Raw genomic sequence first — 18341 nt, 5'->3', positions numbered from 1 at the left:
ATTAGTACAAGGGACTAACCGAGTGAATATATCACTCAAGAAATATAGACATATCCATTTTTTAACATGTCAGCATTCAGTTGAAAGATTGTCATTGATGTATGTTTCAGACCCCCCCCCCCAACCCCACCTTTCTATACATGTTAGAGGCTCATGTGCAGAAACCTGCCCTTTTGGAGATAAAAATGCCTATTTGGAAGTGAACAGATGGTGTTGCTCAAGTTCAGAGACACATCTTAGACAGAATCTCAGGGGGAGGAGGGGCTGCGGGGGGAGGAGGACTGGTGTAGTTTGAAAAGGCTTCCTGGGTGATTCTGATAGCCTCCCACCTCGCCCCCACTGTGCAGCACTGATTTAAAGCTTAAAGATACATAAATGTCATGTTAATGCTGATTTGAGCTGCAGAGTAAAAAATGAACTCTTTTCATTTTCTGGTAGAAACTTGTCTGATTGCATTTCTTTGCGTTTTATGTCATAATTTTCAAAGCCTGAACCTCCCAACAATATCTTAAGATTGAATCATTTTAAAACTTCTGATTAGTGCAAATACCACATTATTTCCATTTCTATAATGGTGCTAAATAGCAAGTCCCACATGGTCATTCAAAGACCATTTCTATTTTGGGTAGGTTTCTGTGTGTGTGTGTGTGTGTGTGTGTGAGAGTGTATGTATATATATATGGATATATGTGTGTGTGTGTGTGTGTGTGTGTGTGTGTATAGGTCACAATAAAAACACATCACACATCTTTGGCATTATAATGTAAGCAATGACATTCAGGAGTATTATTACTGGAACCATTTAAGTAAAGTTTGAGATTTAGAATAATTAAAATAATTGTAGCTAAAATTACCTTTGAAAAAACCTTAAGTCAATCATGAAGAATACTATATGTTTTATGTACACAAATTTGCTCAGTAATTCTTATGCTTGCTAAAATTTAAGATTTTCTGGTTAAACTCCTAAGGGAAAGGAGGAAAAATTCTACATTTAGTCTCAGCATTTAAACCATTATGACCTTCAGGTTGTTATTGAATCCAAAGTAACGATGAATGCCAAAGAGAACTGCCTGAAAGTTGCCTTGATTTCCATCTTTACTACAGCCAAAAGGAGTTGCCTGTGGGCCCCAGAGACTCTAACGTTTCCTATTCTTGGGAGGGTGGAAAAGATAACTCCATTTCCTTTGTTCAGATCATGTCAAAATCAGACGAAGTTGGAAGACCTAAAGAAACGAAACTCTCAGAACTGGATGAGTCGCCTAGAGAAAAAGTTGTGTTTGAATTGTGTTTTGATAAGGCAATGGATCCTAGAGCCCTTCTTACCAGTTCTGTCTATTCTCTGGATGGGGACTGTATATGTAAAGAGCAAAAAAGTTGAAGAAACTGAGAACAGTGCCAGAATCCATGAGGTCCTGGGCCATAGAAAATCTAGCTTATCTCCGAGGGCAGGCCTGCCAAGAGGTCAAGTGCCACTTGGCTTGCAATGATTTCTGCATTTTGTGTTTGCCTTCTGAGACAACTTGTCCTGATTTTCAAGGTTAGTAGTTGGTGTGCGGTGATTGTGGGAAGTGGTGGTGAGTTGTGTGTGTGTGGGGGTGTGTGTGTATGTGTATGTAGAGAGTATGTCAACCAGCTCATTCTTCTGGGATTCAGTCACGTATTTCTTTGTTGTTAGTTTAGCACATGCATGCATGCACACATGAACACACACACACACACACACCTCCTTCCTCCTTGCAGCCTGGGACTCCCAATTTCAATTCCCTTCTCACATTTTTAATCTCTTATACTGGGTCCTTCTACTGCCCATTTTTCTTACTAGTTCAGTCTTCTTATTTCCACATCCACCTCCCCTCCATCTTTTTCAACTATCTTTTTCAAAGAGCCAAAGCATGACTGAGTTTCCAATAGTGATTAGAACTATACCTTCAGGAATATAATTTTACAAATAAGAAAACTAAGTTCCAGAATGTCAAACTAACCTGTCCAGATAGAGACAGTTTAATAATGGGCTCAATACCAATAACCATGTCTTCTAATTTCTGGTCATATTGGAAAAAATCTGGAATAGGAAATATTGTGATATAACTTCTACTTTTGATATTTACTAGCTGTAGGATTTGGAGCAAGTTGCCTAATCCTAGTAAGTAAACTTTAGTTTACTCATCTTTCAATAAGGTATGATAAGACCTGAATAGAGTTGTAATGAAGCATCATTATGTGAATGGATATAAGATGACCTATATGATATATAGGTCAGTGCCCAATAAATCTTATTTTCCTACCAAGTTGAATGTTTTTCTTTTATGTCACATGATCTTGCAAAATCGCTTTACTTCACTCTTTTCTCTTCTGCAAAAGTACTCTGTTTTGGCATTGTTTCACTGGTTTTTCTCTCATTCTAACGTATATGCTCAGAATTCAGAAGCTGGAGAAACTTTTCCAAATCTGTTAGTGACATGTTGAATGAGAGAGCAGTTTCCTTCCTACCCGCCCTGGTTGTCTGAAGTTTGGCAGATGGAATGTTGTAGACCAGCCTGCCTTGTAGGGTTCTTCTGCCCACCGGATGCTGAAGTAACCCCGAGCTGCAGCAGCTCACCCTTCTGCAAGGGTTGGGAATCTTGGAAGCCCCTACAGTACTTGACCTTCACCTCTAGCACCATCCCCACAGTTCTGCCATTCTCTGGCCCTTGGCAGACAGCAAAGAGCTTAAGAGGTAGCGAGTGAATATTCATAAAATGTAGAGAGGCATGCATGATTGCATGAAAATACAAGTCCTCACTTCCCTGTCTGAGCAGGGTGGAGAGCAAGGGTTTCTGTGCAAGAATCAGCATCCTACAGCTGGTGATCCACTTCTTGGCCTTTCTGGGTAAAACTCTGAAAGAGCAGATTCTCTGAATATCTTAGAACCAGCTTCCTCTCTAGCCCCTCCTCATTCTGTTTACCTCAGAGAAAGGCCAAGTTACTAAGGTCTAGTCAGTTCTCTATAAGGACTCTTTTAAATTTAAAAGCAGAGGAAGGAAGACATTTGGGGGACATTTCTAACCACTTACTCCTGAGTCTTCCTCTCCACACTCCCAGCCTCCACGCAGAGCTTGAGACCACTTCATCTTGGAGTTTCTCCCTCAGGCTACCATCTATATCCTCTCCTAGGCTTAACATTTTGACCTAAGCATAGACGGCAGCCTATTTCCCTCAAAACAGTTGAGACCAGATGACATTTCCAAAGCAGCCTTGCTTACTCTATGAGGAAGTACAAAATATAATATAAAGAGCAGATAAATAGTCATGTTTCAAAATTACAGGTTTCTATCCCTTCTGGATAGTGCTGCTTTGACTTTATTTGACTCTATGTCCTCCCAGGTCTCTGATGTATTTACCGGCTGCCATCTTTCCTCCTGCTGTGTATGAGGACACCCAGACATCTCTTTCCCTTCAAGGTGAATATAGAATACTGCAACCCAACGGCTTTATACCATCTAACTCCATGCAAACTTCCAGTCCCCAAACTATGCCTCCTGCAGTTACTGGCCAGACTGTGGAGTGGGAAGCAATGTATGACCTCATCTCCTTTTTCAGATGGTCTGTTTGGCCTCACCCTGCATCCTTTTCTGATTTACTTCTTAAGATACCGGTCATTTAACTTAATGTGAGCAGAAGTGAAATTGTTAATGTCCATTTGTTATGGGGTTTCTTGTTCAATTACTATTCATCTGCTAAATCAGCTTAGTTATCATCTCTGAAATAATTATCAGCCCCTGGGCTAGAGTGTGGGGGAAGGAGAGAAAGAGAGAGTTGCTCCCTTCCCTGGGCATATTTTTTATTTGCATATCTATGCCCACTTCATTAGTGTGAAGACCCTGAGGACAGCTTTCATGATTTTGACCTTTGTACCCCAGACGATAACACAGTTCTTGCCAAAGTAGGATCCCCCAAAATACTATAGTACTGGGTTTATACAGTGGCCCACACATCTACCAATCTTGACATCCAGTCATTTGAGACCTGCACACATATAGCAACAGAAGGATCACATGCTCCAACTCCTCCTCTCTTCTTGTGTAGTTTTGCTTTTTTAGATCATCTGGATCTGGTGTTCACTCTAGCCTTTCAACCGTCAGGCACTTTCCTTATAAAACCTGCAGTTCTGTTATGGGAGCTTTTCCTCAACCATGGAAATTTTTCATATCAGACGTACTAGTCAATGCTACCTATATTTTATCAGTTCTGATTTTTGCCAGACTTCCCATTTCTATAACCTTCCCAGATAAATCTTGAGTTACAAGACTATATTTCTCCATATTACTCAGGGATAAAATGGAGGATCTGGCTGAAGAAAGAAGAACAGATAACACAGGAGGACATTGAGAAGAAATGGTTTGCCTCTTCCTTAAAAAGGGCAAGGCAGGACAATTTATAAAAATAGACCAAGTCAATGAAAAGGGTAATAGCCTTGTAGATCAAAGATATCAAAGGCTTGGCGGGTACCTTTCATTTCACCACAACTTCTTGCTCCTAGTCTCAGAAGTGTTCCATAATCCGCTACCTGAAGAGAGGCCCTGCCACCATCTCTACTCTTTACCCCACTCCTCACTACCAGATTTCTCTCTCTTCTCCAAATGAAAACTCCATGAAGGCAAGAATCTTTATCTTCCTCTCCACTGACTTCATAGGGCCTCTCACAGTGCCTGACACATAATAGATACTCAATACCTAAATAACTAAATGAAAGAAGTGTTACTTCTTAAGAATCTGGAATTTAAAATTCCCATTTTCTCATCTATCCTGAATTATGAAATATTTAGAATTACTAAATATCAGGATATTGATAATAATTTTATATTTCCTTTCAATACAAAAATTATTAGAGTCAAATAGCAGCTTCCCTTGGTGAATACTATTTTTAAAAAGATCTCATTGAAGATATTTTAAGATGTGGCTGAGTTTTGATAACAGATATCAAGCAAAGATAAGCAGAAGGAAAAAAAATTCGACTGTAATTGTTGTGATAAGGACCATATTAGAGTGAGAACTGCCCTCAGGGAAATTATGTACATGGACAATAGCAGGCTCAGTGGAATACATTTAGCAGAATACATACCAGTGGCTTAAATGCTGATATAAATGGAGTGTTGCACTCCACACATTAATCATCCATGCTTGAGTGTCTGCTTAAGTGGATGTTGCCCAATATTTAAAATGCCATATTCAAATATATTATTGTTCAAATTGATAAAAATAAGAAAGTTCTAATATTGTAATCAGTATCAGGAGATAAGACATTCTCATATATTTAATAAAATTAATATTTTGCTTCCTTATTTTCTGTAATAAAGATATCTTCAAAGGAGAGATAATAGAAAAGTATATATTTTAAAAGAAATTAAAATCAAGACAGATGATAAATCATCTAGATGCCTTACATTAGCAATGCCTATGTGAAGACAAATTAAATCCTAAGGCAGAGAACAATGCATATACACATAAAAATCCATAAACTCTCATGATGATTAGATGGCATAAAGCTGGAAGAAAACAGTACTTTCCAGAAAACAAAATGGATATATTTTATATATTTTGTTTTAATAAACTTATATAAACCCATGGAAAAATTCTAGGTCAAATAATTTGTGAGCTTTTTCATAAGTTAAGTTTCACTAGTAACTAATATGAGACTTTAAGAAAACTTTACATTTAATCAACACCTTTTTCTTTTTGGACAGTTGTTTTCTGGATTAGCTCAAGGATCTATTTTTCTCTGATATGGGTTTGGACAAGATGTTAAAATGCTGACTCATACAATAACTAAATGGAATAACTATGATCCATGTTATTAGTAAAACAAAATCAATTCAACCAATGTTGTTTAATCTCCAGTGATTGAAGAATTGGATCCTTCTGACACAAATGATAAGGGTCTGTGTTCAGGGATGGGAGAGGTGGAGTCTTGCCTTAAAATTACAGACTACTCCGGGGCACCTGGGTGGCTCAGTGGGTTAAGCCTCTGCCTTTGGCTCCTGGGATCAAGCCCCGCATTGGGCTCTCTACTCAGCAAGGGAGCCCGCTTCCCCCTCTATCTGTCTGCCTCTCTGCCTACTTGTGATCTCTCTCTGTCATATAAATAAATAAAATATTAAAAAAAAATTATAGACTACTCCAGAATGTTAGATTCTGGTTAAAATCAATTGAGGCAGAGAGTCCTCAGAATGGTGTGGCACATGTTATCATTGTGCTTAATTACACTACTCCAGAACAATTGCTCTCCAGAACAGAGGACCTGGAAATGTATAACAGCTGAAGGGAAAGTTTGGGTACCAGCGAGCAGCATAAGAATCTCTTTCCCCACACTCCTGCCTCTCAACATAAAGTATCTTGGACATTACACTCTCAGCATGAGAGTATCTTGGACATTAAAACATTGATTGGGTGTCTAAGGCATGGAAGACATTAATAGAAATAGCTACTAGTATTTCTCAAGATTGTTTTAGAATGGTTTATTTTGCTGGTGGAACTGGACTATATCAAGGTCTTCCAATTTTTCATAAGTACCAAAAATAAAGATTAGCTTGAGTAAGCATACTTGTATCTAATCTGGTTCTTTACAACACTCTCCCAACCCCACCCCTTTTTAAAACAAATGTCGTTTTACTTCACAAAAGAAAGTTAAACTTCTCTTCCATTCTGTGTTGCAGCCACTTTCGAATCATCTTAGCGTAGAAGCATCACTCCCAGCACTAAATAAGATGACACTGACAAATACAGAGGAAATAAATGAATCTAATAACAGTACCAAATCCATTTGCAAACCATATGGTTTCTAATTCTTTGCTTTCAACAAAATTGAAAGAGTACCTAATTGATTTGCTATTTGATGATAGATCAAGTAGATTAGAATTGATAGTGAACCCTATCTTATTCTACCAATAAATAATGTTTATTCCTGGATACACATATTAATTAAGGAATAAAACTGGATTCATCTCATTAAGAGATGCATTTCTAATGGAAATTTGCTCTTTATGTATAATAATTGTTATAAAACAAGTAATATATTCATGTTTTATTACTCATGTTTGTACTATGAATAGTTGTAACTCAAAAATAAAAATTTTAATACTTGAAAGCCTTATAGTCACAGAAAATTTTTTAAAATTTAATTTTAATTTATATACTATTTTATCATAAAGAAGTATGATGTGGGATCAGTAAAAAACTAAACCTAATAATTTATTACATCTTAATAATATTTTCTGGGTAAATGGAAGGGATATATGAATTTAAGAGAAAAATCATGATGTTAAGTTTCTGACTGTTGAAAAACCTTCCAAATATTTTTTAATCGTGAATAAAAGCAAGTGTAAAATTGCTATGATACTTGGGTTCCACTTGTTCCATTTTAAAATGACAAAAGACTTTCCTTTAATTTCAGTAGTTGCAACATGTTAGAAAATATACAAATTGCAACTAGTTAAGCTTTTAGGAAGAAATTAAATATCAAGTAAAAATTGTGTGAAGGAGTATCTAAGCTTTCAGCGTTCCTACTACTTCAAGTATTAAAGCACAAGTTTGAATGCTGTTATACTAGTTCCGGTGTATTTATAGGATGCTTCTTATCCACAATAAAAGGAAAATTTATTCAACTAATAAAAATTATAACCCAGAAATGAAGATTAATATAAATGAATATAACATCAAATCATCATCTGGTCCAGTTTTTAGGTGGCTGTGCAGATGGTATGCTTTTTCTTGAATTTTATGAGCTGAGACTTATTTATTGTACAAACTAATAATTGTTCTACCACATGGACTTGTGATGTGGAAAGAACCTGCTGTGCATATGAATCTGAATTTAATTACATTCAGTATTTATCTATTGAAAACCTAATACCTGCTCATCCTATAGGAAAATGAATAAAGAATAAATAAAATTATCCACAAGTGTTCCAATTCAAAAAAACATACATCTATGAAAACATACATATATTATATATTTGTATCTGGCATTTGTGTATTATTGCATGCTATTATTATAGTACATGCATATTTTTAAACTTTACTGTTATTAAATTATATAATACATATATACAATTGATGTTAAATTTCTTGCTAGCATAATATATTACTTTTATATAGTAGGTACTCAGAAGGTAAAATAAATGTTAGTTTCATGATATGATGTATATTCTCCCTATGCAGGTATAGTTTCTCTGTTTATCCCTATCACTTCCTTTTGAAAATTCATTTCATCTATCATTAGAAGATTCAATAAGAGAAGATGTAAAGTAATACACCTCAAAATTAAAAATTTCCTAACATTTTCTCAAATTATATTTATTATGCCAGAGTTAATATTTGTAGCACTAATTATCATTTAATAATAGATATTATAGTTTATAATGGTTCTGATTCATTTAGATTCTATAATTAACAACCTACTCAATTATCCCATAGTAATTAGACTTTAGTACATCAGATATAATGGCTAAAGCAAATTATTTATATCGGGGTTGAAAAAATATAAGCAGATGAAAATAGCAGCTGCCCTTAATAATTGGATGTGATTTTGGTTTATTTGTTTTAAATACATTTTTAGATTTTTTTACTGAAGTGCTTATGAAGTGAGAAAAAATAGCCATACTAGTGTGGTTTGTATTATTATCCTAATTAAAATTGACAAAGTTCTCAATTTAAAATTATTTTTCAGAAAACAGATGTGCATTTGTTGGCTGGGCCATATTTTCTATAAAGAGGACTTGACATTCAATTACAACATTGTCTATGCTTCCATATGAAAACCAGTCTAAAAGTATTTGAATTTAAATTAAATGCTTTGCGATCCTGCCTGGAAATTAGAAATTTATAATTGTTGGTTTTTATCAATGTGATTATAATATGGCAAGGTCCTTTATTTTTCCCATCATCATTTTTTTTTACTGTGAAAATCTTGAGGTTCACACTGGGTGGGAAACATTCATGCAGGTAGAAGCACATGTTGTAAATGAGGAGAACCAATTTAGACATGTCACTTATCCCAGTCAGTTTTAGTTTTTTAAATTGTTTAAAGGTGATGCTCAGATCATGGGAAACAATAAATCCACTGCACATAATTGTGGTAAAATCACAACTCTGACATTGTGTTGACCCTTTGCCTCATACATTTAAAAAAAAAAAAGTATGTTTGTGTATCTATACAATGTGGTGCTCCCCAAATGTAGGCATATATTTTATGAACATTAGCAAGCTAGAATGCCTCCAGGAGAAGACATTTAGGATTGTAAAAAGTCTACAGAGTATGTCATGTGAAAGCAACTGAGAGTACTTGAGAGTAAACTCAACAGAGCCATCTTTAAATATTTAAACAACTTTGAAATAACAAAGGGGTTAGGTTTTTTGTTTGTTTGTTTGTTTTGTTTATGTTTTTGTTGTTGTTGTTGTTGTTTCCCTATATTTCTCCATGATTCAGAACTAGGATTCATCATGGAAAAGAAAAGAGTCTTTTCTTTGGAATGGAATAAACTACCTTATGTGATAGTGGGTTACTCCTGGTGGAACTTCCTAAAACCATCATCTCATAGAAACATTGTAAACCAGATTAAACTCTAGAATGTCTGTGTATTTAGGGTTTGCATAGTATTTTGAAATTTCTTTAAAAAAATTTTAAATTCAGTGTTTCACACATGGATTATTATCCATTCATGGATTAGTAAATCTCTCTTTGATTTTATATGGTTACAAGACAGTTTTAATTTTGAAGGCACTTTCATTCATTCAATCAACAAATGCTTATGAAACAGTTACTTTGTGCCAGATGTGGTGTTAAGTCCAGAGGTAGAGTGAAGAGCCAAACTAGACGGTGTCAGCCTTACGGAGGTCAGAGATTAGTAGGGGCAGACATTGCTCTATAGTCAGATTAAACCAATGGCAATTACAAACTTTGATAAGTGGTGTGAAGAAAGTGTCCAGTACTTTGTGACCTTATATTAAAAAAGCTGTAAGCTTCTTTCCATTTCACCATTACTATCTAATATAGTCTATGTAATTTTTTTTACCTGGAGTACCACACAGACTACTAACTGGGTCCCATGCCCCCACTAGTGCTGCCCTCTAAATCTTGTTCAGACCACAAGTACAATTTCCTCAAAATGCAAAAATAACAATAACAATCATTTCCTCAAAATGCAAATCAGATCATGCCTCCACCCTGCCCGAATCCTTGTGATGCTTCTGATTGCTATAAAGATAAACACCACCAATCTTAACCTGGCCTGAAAAAGATTTTATACTATGGCCCATTTCTATCTCTAAGGCTATATGAAATTATTTCCCCCATTTTCTATATTCCAGCCACTCTGAGGATTTTCAGACCATGACTCATTATTTTCTGCCACAGGGTCTTGGTACTTGCTATTCTTTCTCCCTACTAAGTTCTTCATCGATTCTTCACCTAGATTAATCCATCAAACAGAAACTCACATGTTGCCTTCTTAATACATAATCATAAGTCATCTACTCAACAAATATTTATTAAACCCTTATTATGCACCAAGTATTATTCTAGGTATTTGGATTACACAAGCAAACAAAACAGTCAAAGAGACCTGCCCTCAAGGGAGAATAAACAATGATTCCTGCTAATTTGTACTCTACCTAAAAAATTAAGCCATTATTTAGAGGCTTTGATGAAGTCATTATTTCACTGGATACACAACTGTATTCTTACAGATTTTTCAGTGTTGTTTCTAATAATTCCTAGAAATGTAAGATTAGATAGAAGAGCATACAAAACATGGCTTTTTGACAAAAACATGTACTACTTATATACAGTTTATAGCGGTCTTGGTTCATTTCATGTCCTATGATTTCATAACTTAGTTCACAGTATACTCGTACATATATATTTATACACATATATTTTATACATGTAGCTATTACATATGTATAGTGTGCATGGATGTTATATGTGGTAACATCAGTAGACTGTACACTGTACTCCATGGAAGGATGTAAACTAATATTTTATCTTGAAATTATTAATGAATCTGTTCAAAATTAGTTTAAATATTTTGGAAGCTAAAGTTAAGATTTTATAGAAAACTGCAATAAAATTTACTTTTTTCCAAGCAGTGGTCATTCATTAACCAATTGGTAATTTCAGAAAGCCTTTATTCATCACATTTAACTCAGTGTCAGGCATGAAAGATTTTTACAAATTAGGAAACCTCTTCACTAGTCTGAGGAATTCATAGTCCACCTAGAGAGACAACATAAATGAAACAATATGAGGTAGTATATCTACAATATGAGGTAGTATATCCACAAAGTGCAACAAAGTATAGTAAAAATTAAACATAAAAAAGAAAACACAGAAACTTTTCATCACCCCAATTATTTTCAATATACTTCCTTATTCAGAAAATATAAGCAGTACAACCACGGATTTATGTTACATCAGATAAACTTCACTAGCTAGAATATGATTTCTGCTAAGAAATAACTGCTAACTAGTGTTTTGTACTACTCAAAAAAAAAAAAAAAAAAAAGTAGAAGTAGCAACCTGAAAATCTCTAGGAAATTTCTGGGGGCGCTAGATTGCGATTATATTCTTATGATCAGGATATCTCAGTTTGAAAGCTTTCCAAGTTATGGATCTTAGAGGAAAAATAACAGCTCGGTGAGAGTTTCTCCTTTGTAGCTCACTGAGATTAGGAAAAAAGGCAAAGGCAGCTGAATGCATTTATAGCTGCGTGGAATGTCGCTGTGTCAGTTGAGGCTACTGCCAGATAGGATCTCACAGTGGAAACTGTAGCTCTGATTTCTTCCGTCAACCTGATTGTGGTGAGAGCTGAGAATTTAGAGCAATGGATTGAGAAAATACCATGAAATGAAAGGACCACTGGTCTGGATAAAACTACAGTCAGTAAAAATGGAAAATAAACTTCCATGTATTTGGCCTTTAGCAGCCTCAGAGACTTCAAATAACATTTTACCAAATTGCTTTTGAGTCCTTCATAGTTGTAATGCTTTTTCTTTGGGTCACTTGATAGTTTAAAACCTGTTATCAGTTGTGAGATAGTATGAAAGGGATATAATATATATATATATATATTTTTTTTTTTTTTTCCTTAAATGCCACTTAACCCAATAACATTTAGACCAAGGGGACATAATAATTTTAAAAAGTTTTTGTCAATTTCCACTGCAGATGATATGGATAATTTTTGTAGCATAAGAAGTTTTTTATTTGATTCAGGATTGGCCCAAACAAACTTGTTTGCCCTGGCTTATTTGTTTTCAGAGGGCTCAATCCTATTAGAGAATTTAATGTTACTCCAGATTTCAGGTATTATTTATGCTAGATGGCTTTGTATGTAGGGCACACAGTTTAAAAGGGTGCACTCTGTAATATTAAATGATATGAAAAATGAATGCTGAGAACAGAATTTAAATTTGCAAAAACTAACACACTGACAATTGACAAATGGCCCAATTAACATTACAGACATTTTACCAAGTAGAAAAATGAAAAGCAAACAAACAAAAAATTTATTTGGATTAAAAGTGAAGTTTAGAAATTTGTAAAAATCAGGTTTTTTTCTATTTCGTGAGAGTGACAGGATTATTTTTCTAAACTGCTTACTTAATGGTTCTTTAAGGAGAGCACAGTATATGTGATTAACTGCCCAATGATTTAGGCAAGTTATTGAAAAGATTTCATGTAAACTGGATATTTATGTCTTGAATGACTCCATGCCAGTGGATCAGTCTCTTAAGTTCACTGCTAAAGTCTCAGGGGCTGGACAAGTGTGTGCACACAACAAACAACAGAGCCTCAAGACAGTTTTGTTGAATGTATGGATAAAGAAATAAAGGTGTTAACAAGAAAATGAGCACAGAAAAGCAAAATATGGCTCTACGCAGGGATAGAAGTCAGGGAACTCGAGCTCAGGATGATGAAAGCAGTTTTGCTAAATTGATCATGCAACATGAATAGAAGATGTTACAATTCTCCCAAATAATTTCTACCATCGTCTCTTGACCGACGAACTTAAAATCACGTACGTATCCTCAATGAAGGAATGAGATAAAGGGAAATATATTTAAAATAAAAAGAGTACACCTCTGCTGTTTGTTATTTTTGCTTGTTTTATTCTGGAAAATTGCTCCTCAATCAGAAAAGTGACCAGGAAAAGACAGAAATGAAAAGGTAGAGAATCCACAGGAAAACCACCACAAAACATAATTGGAGGTTTTAAAGTTTTCATCAGAATTTCTCACTAAAGACTGGTTTGCTCCTCCCTCCCTCCCCTCCTCCGCCCTCCCTTCGTTTCTTCCCCTTCTCCCTCCTTCCTCCTTTTTTCTTTCCTCTCTTCTTCCTTTCTTTCCTTTCTGCCAAAACGTAGGTAAATGGAAGATGCATAAAAGGACTCGAACATCTGTTTTGAGATTTGAACAGGCGTAAGGGACCTTTTGGGGAGCTACTCACTTTAATAGATGTTAAGAATATAGGCTAGGAAAATACAGGGATTTAGACATAAAGAGGACCCTGAAAGATACCGTTCCCCTGTCTTCCTTTACTTTCTCGTTCCCTTCAAAGTCTTTCTCTCTAGTCACACTATTCCCGAAGCATCAGCCATGCATGCTTAATACCATCCTTGGTTTTCCACATTTTCTTGGTCTTTCAGCTACCTTCATTGAATACAGAGTCAATGGATTACAATAGTTTATCCACATCTCCAAAGGGTATCAAAGTATCACCAAAAATATCATATTAATAAGACTAATATTAAGTTATGAAATACTGCTTATCACATGTCTCAGAATCACGTGCACCAGTAATTCCTTAATTCATGAGGAACACTTTCTTCTAGAAAATAATGCCAGACACTGTAGAAAACGTCAGCTTGCGTCTCAGCTTGTTGGCACTGGCTAGCTTTCCTGGAAGCACACCCTTGAAAGCCTGATTCCTTGAAAGGACTCCAGCATGGGAAGATGGGGATCAATTCTCCCTCTGCTAGGGACTATATCTCAGTATGGAGGTGCCAACTCTTTTAAAAAACTGAAAAGTTACCATAGTTAAGTGATACTAAGCCTGGGTGCTAGATTCTTCAAAGCAGATTCATCTACAAAACCGATAGAGACACATTTGTTGCATTATTTCATTATGCACCCCATACCTCAAACATTTAACATGTTGTCAGGAATAATACTTTGAGCTCTTAAACCTTAACCAAATGTAAAAGCAGGGACCCAAAGAAAATTAAATCTGCAGTGAACCAATAAGTCAAATTGTATTATTTTTGTTCCCGGTTGTTCCAATGACCATGCAAAGAAAAGAAGCCAATAAAAATATTACTTAAAATGCAAATCGAATTTCTAAGAATGTTCTACCAAATAATACAAGTACCTTAGAAGAATCACTGACCATACAAAAACTTCAATTAAGTGGGATATCCTAACTTTAAAAAGGAGGGGGGGGGATGGGGAGAGGGAGAATAAAAGACTTACAGAAGGAGGCTTTAGGAAATATATTAATTTGAAGTAGTTCATTCCTGACAATTCCCAATCTTTTGTGAAATAGGTCATATGTCAGTTGTTGGTAATGAGGTGATATTAATAAAGGAGATTTGAGGGTTAAAGGAGTAGTATGAGTTGTGAAACCTGTCTAGTACCACTATTGTCTTACAGGGGTTAAGTTAGGTGAGAACCCAAAGAGCATTAATTTGTGAGATGAAACCATGTGCTAGACAAATGCATATTTTTTTGCCTTGACCATTAAAGTCATGTTTAAATAATCCCAAATGCCTAAAGGATAAAATATGTATCACCTGAATATTAGGCTTTATAAAATCTATTTATAACACAGGATGTTCTGGATTACTAATGTTTATCCAATAAGAGCATGAGCTCGGTTAGCAAGCCATGGAAAAATAAAAGCAACAAACAAACACACACACGTATTGTACCAAGCTTTATATAAAAATATTCACTAGGCTATATTTAATTAGACTTCATTCCATAAGTTTGTCTAAATATTTGAGTTGCATAAAACTTTTTTCCCAAATATTTTTTACTTAAATAATATTGAAAAAATATGTCTTGCCAATCAGGTAGAAATTTTAATACCTCTTTAATGACCTAATTTAGCTGTATTATCAAATATTCTTATTATATAAAAACATTATTAATGCCCCTCCACATATTCTAAAAATTCAAATTCAAATTATTTAAAATTACTAAGCCATTCCTATATGTCAGATACTGTCCTAACATACATGCATGACATATGTCAAATACATGCGTATATATATATACACACATGAATACGTTCAATGAAAATAGACTCAATTGATCAGATTTTTATGTATGTTGATTTTTCAGGAGAAAAATCACAGAAAAATGAATAGATATGAGAAAATTAGATACCTGCACCCCTATTTTAAGTTAAAAACAATATTTCTAAAATGAGATCCAAGGTCAATATACATACATATATATGTATACATATATATATTCAGGCCTATTTTCTACAACTTTTATTTGTATGTGTTTTTTTAATTAAATTTGACAACTGCACTAAATTTTAGAGTATTGACATTTATCAAAATGCCCTTTTCCTAAATAGCACAACAAAGAGAGAGAAGTTATAATCCTGCAAGTCTTATCCACATGAAAAAAGTATACTGCAATATAATAAAAGGAAATAAGAATATTATATTACAAACTTAACAACATTTTTAAGAATAGCAGTGTTGCTACTGTGGGTTGAAAAACAAAGGAAAAAAGGAATTTCCCTTTGTGGGACTTAAAGACCATTTTGTTTGGTGACACAGTATTAATATTTATTTTGATGAGAGCCAGATTTAATATGTAATTTTAAGTAATGAACAACTTGTTTCCAACATGCTTTTTTTGAGCAGCATATTACACCTACCAAAAGTAATTTCTTTTTCTATTTGGAGATGCTCAAGACTCTTGCAAAAGTGAAGATGCATAGAACCTAGGACCCTATTCTAGGAGGCCCAAGCTCTCCACTATGACAGAAAACTATGTAACCATTTTGTTCTTGATTGAAATAAACACGTTAAAAGTTATCAGTGTCAGCCAGTTTACCGTTACCTTCACTCATACATAAAGTTCTTTTCCTGACAAATAGGAACAAGGGGATGTTCACTTCCCTAATTCTGTGGGAAGGCCCTGGCATGATGCCATCTTTGGATTATCAAATCATGTCATCCCTCTGCAGTGTATATTGTATAGAGAAACAATTAAGAAACAGAAAACAAGTCTGGCAGAGAACGATCATGAGTACGTGGTTATGAAATTTGTTTGTATTTTACCACATCAGTGACTCATAGAATGAATTCAGTAAAAAAAACTTCATTGGAGGAAATCCAGAAGTAAGCTTATACTTGCTTAGAAGCTCGGATTTCTTTGCTTCCCCGATGAGTTTAAATTTGGTATTTTGGTCTTCTTACTATAGTAAGACCCATCGTATTGCAATCAAAGCTCAGTAATATGTAATTCCAGGAAGTGAGAGATCTATGGGTCTGACTTGTAAAGCTGGTTGCCTTCTAGATGTAAGTATAGTGATCTGTGAATATTGAGAGGAAGAATATATAAATAAGGAACAAAAACCAAACAGATCATTTCTATGACAACTCTACAGGACCAAAATTACATGACGAATCTTTAGGTTTCCTTGAGGATATTTAAACAAATGCTAGATTATGTTAGTGTCCTTTTTTTTTTTTTAAATACAGAAGTAAAAATGGACTTTTGAGGTAGAGACTTAATTTTGTTAAATTCTCCCATATCCCCTAGTCATCCTCCACAGCCAGTCCCTAGACTCCTAGACTTTACTCTTCCACCCCTCCAACTGCTGCTTGTTTTTATTGTTCATTACAAACATCAATTCACCTTTAGGTCTTTCATGGAATTTCTTTTCCACACATGCTCTGAGCCCTCTTTAAGAACCAAGCACCATGCTATATGCTTTATAAAAGTTAATCTATTTACTGCCTCAAAAACACTGGGAGGTTGATAATATCCTGTTTTGTAAATGGGGAAATTGGGACTTAGTGAGATTAGATGACTTGCCCAAACCCAAGCATCAGAAGTTATTGAAGCCAGCCTGACCTCAAGTCAATCAGACTCTAAAACTTCTACTGAAGTAGGAAAACTGGAAGGGCTCCATTTTATAAAAGCTCAATCTCTGCTGATTTTTGGCTAGGCCCCAATTTACTCATGTTCCATATTTTGGCTCTTAATATGCCAAAGAAGCTATGTCCCCACTTCAAGGGGGAAGGAAGAAAGTTAATCATTTTCTGAGTTTTGTCCTAGGCCCTAACACCTAAGCAGAGCCAGTTCCGAAATATGCTCAAGGACATTTGGTTCAAACATACCATAACGCTAGCTTCAACACCCCTACCTTCAATAATTTATGTAATGACCTCTATTGTTTACCTGATACTTGCCTTATGTGGACCCTGCTATGGAGTCCTGAAGAAACATGTACCCAGACCGTTTCCCAGTATAAACTCCCAGCCACAAACAATGACACTCATTCATTCTTCTTTCCTTTCTGAGTCTCCCAGACACTCTATATGCTATTCTCTGTCTGTTACTTACCCGAGTCCATAACCTTGTTTTAACTTTCTCCAGCCTGAGACCAAGGACCCTCTTGGCTGGTCCTGTGGAACCCTCCCCTGGGTTCTCGGACTCAGCCTGCCTGCCTCGCTACCAGTACACACACTTCTAAATTTAATTCTCCAGACTTCATCCAAGAGAAATTCATGTTACTTTGTGGCAGTGTTCAGATTAGTCACTCGTTTAGTCTGGAAGTGCTTTATAAGTGCCTGGAGTAAACTCTCCACAGAAGATGAAATGATTAAGGACGTAGAGATCTCAGGTTTAAGTCCTGCATGTGCAAGTTACTTTAAGTCTCTGTGTTTCCACTTGTTCATCAAGATGGGGATAATTATATTCACCTTTTGGGTCATCGGAAAGATTGAGTGGTATCCCATGTGATAGTATCTGGCACATATAAGGACAAGGTTTTAGAATGGATTCTTGTGCTATTACCAGGGACAGAATCCTGCACTGCATACAAAAGAAAAATGGATAGAATTTAAAATCTAATTGAGGAGACACAAATACCTATATAAAACTGATTTCAGGACAGTTGCAATGCATGTTCAAAATTCTGCAATGAAATGTATCCATATTCCAAAATGACTAAGAGTAACAAAGTAGTAAGAGGAAGACTAGACATGTACAGAAAGATTTCTGGGAGAAATTGTGTTGCAATATGTCAAAGTGATAAGTAGTACTTGAGATTAAGA

The sequence above is a fragment of the Mustela nivalis genome, assembly GCF_964662115.1.
Source record: "Mustela nivalis genome assembly, chromosome: 4".
In the NCBI taxonomy this organism is placed as follows: domain Eukaryota; kingdom Metazoa; phylum Chordata; class Mammalia; order Carnivora; family Mustelidae; genus Mustela; species Mustela nivalis.
The sequence above is the reverse complement of the archived record's forward strand: the minus strand, read 5'-3'. Positions refer to the sequence as shown.